At 57.7% G+C, this 6,000-nt stretch overlaps 1 protein-coding gene across 2 annotated transcripts in view; it reads right to left on the reverse strand.

The window, feature by feature from the left end:
* PDGFRB (platelet derived growth factor receptor beta) overlaps positions 1-5,936 on the reverse strand; it is a 30,914-nt gene extending 24,978 nt beyond the window's left edge. The window contains exons 1-2 of one of the 2 annotated variants that reach the window (XM_026858146.1): positions 5,618-5,936; positions 5,192-5,348 (exon numbers count right to left, since the gene is read on the reverse strand). The gene's annotated coding sequence lies outside the window, so the exon portion shown is untranslated. The other variant, XM_026858145.1, reaches the window with a different exon arrangement.
* Between the last annotated feature and the right edge of the window lie 64 nt (positions 5,937-6,000).

A 6,000-nucleotide genomic window follows, 5' to 3' on the forward strand; every position in this document is an offset into this window, starting at 1 on the left:
CCTGTCCCCTTCTCCATAAGCTCACCTGAGGGGTGGGAACACCAGGGTGGTGGCACCCAGCCTGCAGAGACAGACAAACTGCAGTGCTGGGGGAGACACCCTCATCCCATGTCTCCTCTCCTGCCCACTCGCACATGAGGAGGGACTGGCCCCCACCTCCTTATACCAGCAGGGCCTGAGGGCAGCGACAGAGCTTCCTGGAGCAGGGGGTGCAGAAAGCCACAGGTTGCACAAGGGATGCCTCCCTCTTGGATAACCTCCTCCTACGTGTTCTGGCCAGGCAGCATGAGCCGTGTTTGACACCCTGCATGCAGGGTCCTTTTCAACCTCCATCAGTTCTTCCCTTAGACACAAAGCAAAAATCAGCTTCCCTCTGCACCCGTGTTCTGCAAACAGCCCCTGCCCCCAAAACCTCATAGATCCTCCAGGGGAGAAGCCGCGGCAGGACTCAGAGCAGGGGCTGGCATTTGCCAGCACCCCTTGCCCTCTCCTGAGCGCAGCTTTAAATGGGCACCGAGTCTTGCTGCCCGCACCAGCAATCAGACCATATTCTCCCAAACAGCTCCCAGCCTGGAGATGGAAACTTGGCAGTTGCCTGCAGGGAGAGAGGAGGGGACCCCTCTCGCAATGCCGGCAGCGTTTGGCCCTGAGGAAAGTGGGGTTTCTGTTCTGCAACCATTTGCTCGGCAAAGGCTAAAACTGAGGTGACTTCCAGGAGAATGTGCTTGCAGAGAGCGGGGCTCGAAATGGTGTATTTTCTGCTGGCCCCAGTTCAGACAAACCCACAAGCAAACATATTTTTTTGTATAAATAAGACAGTGTGTCTCGCCAGTTAAAGCAATTCAAACATGAATGTAGCAATTTAATTGGTGCCAATTACTGTGTCTCGGTAACATTAAGATTTCAGTCACAGACTCTTTCGCATGGTAGACGGGCCAGAAGAGGGAAGGCAGAGGGACCAGCAGGATGGGGCCTCTCACCGAGAGGCAGCTCTGCCTGTCTCCTGCCGGCTTTGGGAGCCTCGTCCCTGCCAAGCAGCCCCAGTGCTGCCCGTGGGGACGTGCTGAGAAGTCCCCTTCCATAGCATGGAGAAGGTACCTCCTACTCCATCTGTCTCCTGGTTTGCAGCCCAGGGTTTGACATCCAGTGCAGCACCCCTGTTATTATCCCTGCACTCCCCAGCCCTTCCCAGCTCCTGCTCCTGCACCCCACAGCCTCCTGCAAGCCCCATCACACATCGGCTCTCGCTGAGCCCTGGGAAGAGCATAGGATGGGTGTTAGTGGAGACCTGGACAGATGAGCAGGTGCCCCCGCAGGCATGCCCTGGAGAGGACGAGTCTGTCCATGGGTGCAGGACACACACTGCTGTCACTACACCAGCCTGGCTTTTCTGGCATCAGCCTTTCTGTGGGAGCTTTTGTGCTCTGCCTGCTCCCTGCACAGGCTCTCCACACGGCCGTCCTCTTGCTTGGCAGGTTGGTGATTGCAGGAGGAAGGTACAAACACAGACCAGGGCATGTCACAGCCTGTGTCTCAGGTGTGTGCGTGCCCAGGGACAATGAAAAAGCAGGGTGTGAAAGGCAACACATCACTGTACATCTGCTATCACTGGGGGGGGAGGCAATGGACCTGTGGGACCCCCTTGCTCAGTGCATAACCCATCCCATCACCCCTCTGTGCATCCCCAGCATGTGTCCCTCTCCCTGTCATGGATGGGTCTGCTCTGTGTCCCCCACGGTGCCAGAAAAATGCTGCACTTCCAGGAGGAGGTGTCCTGGTGGGAGTGGAGCAGGGCAGAGGTGTGCTTGGCTCGAGGAGCCTAATTAGGCAACTGGGGAGAGGAGGAGGGGAAACAGCCACCCCTAAAACAAGCCTCGTTATGTCCAATTTGCCTGGTGGAGTGGAAGGAGCCTCCTGGAGCTGCTCCAGCCTCTCAGGAAACAATACCCAGTCTATACCCTCCCCTTGCAGCTCCTCTCCAGGGGATTTCTTTCCCTTGGTTAAGGTACAAACAAACAAACTCCCTGAAGTGTTCAGCTCGGATCCTCCCTCGCAGGGATAGGATGTGTCCAGCCAGCCTGCACAGTCTCCAGCTCCCACCAGCTCTGGGCCAAAGGCAGCCCCCACTGCTAGCACCACGGCTGTGCTCCCATGGGATTCAGCCATCACTTGGCTACTGCAGTCCCTGCCCTTTGCTGCTGCATCCCGGGAAGACGCTTTGACAGAGCCTGACCCTATGAACACCACTACAAGCCCATCCTGCTTCAGCATGGCATCAGACACTGGGGCCAGAGGGACCTCAGGGACGGCCTGGCGTCAGAGTAGAACTGGGCACAGAAGTCCCTGCGCTGACCCTCTGGCAGTGGCCGGTCACAGCTCTCCATCACTGGGGCAATGCCACAGCCAACCAACATGGTCTCTTCCTGCATGGCATCGCTCTTGCAGCTAGAGAATATTTCTTAACCTCAGCTTTCCTCTGGTGCTCACTAAGGCAGTCCTGTCTTGCCCTAGTCCTGGAGAGGGGCTCAGTGCTCTGCTCGTCCTAACAGTGATGTTCTGAGCACTTGGGAAATCCTGTCACAGACCCATCAAAAATGAGGCTAAAAGAGATCCTGGGGTCATTGCCATGCTGCAGTGCCCACCTCTCCCCAGCCAGACGTTTGCCTGATGTGTCCTTTGAAACCTGTGGGGCTGAAGGTGCCCAGCCTCATGCCTTTAAACCTATGGACATTTCCCCTAAAAGCTAACTTTCTTCTTTGCAGTGACCTTTCCCGTGCATGAAGACTCTGTGTTACCTCCCCATAACACTCTGTGACCAACGAGCCCCTTCAAGCCCTCTCCCAGTCCTCTGCAGCCTCTTCTGGGCTTCGGATCTTCCTCCCTTTTCTCCCTGAGCCTTTCCGTGTGCATCCCTGCTGAAGTGCTTGGCATCACTTGCTGGGGAGGACCTGCTCCCTCCACCCTGCCTGTTTGCGCTGCCTCCAGCCCTGCGCCTTTCAGCACATCCCACAGGAAGAGCTGTGGGTTTCCCTGCACCACGCTGCAATCTGGTTTGTGTCCGCTATAGCCCCCAGATCCTTTCCCACCATACAAGCTGCCTGGGCTGTTAGCTCCCCAGATCACGCACAGCCATTTAACATTTCCCTGTTAATGGCAGCATGCTGTCACAGCTTGCTGTTGCCTGGTTGGTGCTGGACTCCCCCCAGAGCCCTTGGGATCCTCCTGCGCTCCAATCTGCCCCCACACCGGCTGCCCACCCAGCTTGGTGACAGCCCAGAGTTGGGTACATGCGCTCATCTGTCACCCAGGCAGTTAATATAGAGATTGCAGAGGACCAAGCCCAGGCTAGAGCTTTGTGAGACCCCACTCAAAATGCACAGGACTTTGGACAGCAAGCCATGGCTAACTTCTCTCAGACTGCAGCATTACAGCTGGCCAGGCTTGTGTTCAGACCGTGCTCTCTTTCAGAACGTGAGCATCCTGAACCCCCAGCCCTGTGTGGGGGTGCAGGAGATGAGCTGAGGGCAGGTAACTGGGTGGCTGCAGTCCCTCCACCTGCTCCTTCAGCAAGGACCCTCCATGCTGTTGAGCTGGAGAAAGGGACAGCTAGATTTAGGGACAGAAAAAAAGCCCTCTGCATGCTGCAAATGGGTCGCTGTGACCCCTCTTGGTGCACCAACTGACTTGGGGATGTTTCCTGGACCCAGGGACACAGCCCAGGGTTGGCAACTGCCACCATGGCCACAACATGCCCAAGCATGAGTGACATCAGTGTCAAGGAGTGACTTCAAGCCTCATGTCAGACTGTGCCCAGGGCTGGCTGCCAACCAGGGTGGCTACCTGGTGGGTCCCCCTCTGAGCCAGCCCAGCACATGACCTCTGCCAGGCAGAGCCATGTCTTTGCCACAGGCTACAGCTGCCTAAATTAAATGTGCCCCTTTCCTGAGAGCGTGGGCTGCACAGGCACCTTATCCTGCAAGGTGTTGAGGGGAAAATGACCCTTCAGCCAACCCCTCAGTGGCCCTTGGGGAACACTGGGGCTCAACATTACTGGTCCTTGTCATGGATGGGAAACCCTCTGAAAAGGTTTGGGACTGCTAAGCCCCTACAAACAGGGTTTGCACATCAAACCAACTACTTTTAGCTATTTGCCCTCTGCTTTAGCAGAAGCCCCGGGTGCTCAGGGGCAAGGATGGAGCAGCACAGCATCTCTTTCCACCACAAGTCCTGCTTTGAAAGTCTTCCTGTTGGCAGGAGCTGGATGCTCTGAGCCCACAGTGGTCCCAGTATGAGCACCAAAGCCCTTCAGGTCATGCAACCCCCTGTCCCCGGGCTTTTGGGGCTGCCTGAGTCAGCACAGCTTCACTCCAGACCAGCTCCAGCCTGCTGGAGGCCCTCAGCTCCTGGGCTTTTGGGACAGCAGAGTGGTTACCCACATCCACGCCCAGAAGGGTTTTACCAGGCTCTTCCCCCTCCAGTACCCGGCACGCCAGGGCGCAGGCCCTGGTCAGGGCTTGCAGCCATCCCTCTCCGCCTTGGCCTGGCCCATGGGGACAGGAGTTCTGCCAAGGGCGCAGATCAAAGCAGCGTGGTGCTGGGACCACCCTGAATTTAGGCATGACCATGGATGTGTTTGGACGCACTGATGCTGCTGTGACACTGCTCTGCAGTGGGGCACGCTCCTGCCTCTAAAAGATGTCTCGCTGGGGATGGCAAGCAGCCCCTTCCCCATGCACACCCCAGTCCTCCCACAGCCGCAGGGCCTGGAGAGCCAGGGTAACCCCCCAATACAGGGAGGGACTGAGAGCTCCCCAGGGAAGATGCAGAGGTCCCCTGGGCCCCACTCCTGTTGCAGCAGGGTCCTCCCTCCTGTCCCACAGCTTCAGCATCCCCTTCACTCCCCGCAACCATCCCAACCCCGGACCTGGTGAGAGCTGACAGGACAGCTTTTCCTGCAGGATACCGCAAAGCTCGGCCGCTCTCCACCAAACACCACCTCCCCAGGGCTCAGAGGGGTGTTTTGGGGTGCCAGCCCCTTGCCGGGGAGCAAAGCCCCTTCCAAAGCAACGGGCTGGCTCGGGGACAGGGTCCTTGGGGTCCGTACCACCTACAGCATGAAGTTTCCCGCCTGAAGGGCTGGAGCAGAGCTGGAGGGCGAGTCGGAACGCGGGTGGGTGACGCGAGGGCTTACCTTGGGCAGGGTCCCACCGGGCGAGTGCCTGTGCCACACGTCCCACGGGCGCTGGCCGCCCTGAAATTCCTTCCTCTCCTCCTCCGCACTCTTTATCTGCTGCCTGCCGAGGCTCTCCCTGCCCTCCCAGCTTTCCCCAGCTGGCAAGGCTTTTCCACTTAAAGGAGAGAGAGAGGGAAGGGAAGAAATGAAGTGGAGGGGAGGAGGGGAGAAAAAATAAAATAAAATCTAAAGGAGAGGCAAGGCTGTGCCAGGACTGGGCTGCAGCCAAGCCCTCACTCTGCTCCTCTAGTGCATCTCAGCAGCGTCCTGGGCAGCCCCCAGCCCACCTGGGAGGGGGTCCGGCTGCCTCAGGCCCCAGTGTGGAGCAAAGCCCCGGGCCGAGGGATGTGCACGCGTGTGTGTGCGTGTATAAATAAAAGAGACCTCAGGAGGAGGAGAAGGGGGGAGGCTGCCTCACCAATGAGGAGCGGAGTCCGTCCGACTTCCTCCCTCCACCCTCTGCGGGGACCCTTTGCAGAGCAAAACTTGCGATTAAAGCCCGGCAGACGAGTGCGAAGGGGGGGAAAAAAAAATTTAAAAAGGAGGAGAAGCCAAAGCGGCTGCAAGGAGAGGGGAGTTTTGCCGCAGGATGCCGATGAGGGGGAGCGGCGAGGGCCTGACTAACGGGAAACAAAAGGAGCCCGGACCAGCCCGGCTCTTGCCTCCTTAAACCGGAGGGAAGGAGTTGCTCTCTCCCTGTGTCTGCTTTCAATTCTGGCCTTTTTCCCTGTTTTCTTTTTCTTTTTCTTTTTTTTTTTTTTTTTTTT

The sequence above is a fragment of the Athene cunicularia genome (assembly GCF_003259725.1).
Source record: "Athene cunicularia isolate RWA chromosome 13 unlocalized genomic scaffold, athCun1 chr13_part1, whole genome shotgun sequence".
NCBI lineage: Eukaryota > Metazoa > Chordata > Aves > Strigiformes > Strigidae > Athene > Athene cunicularia.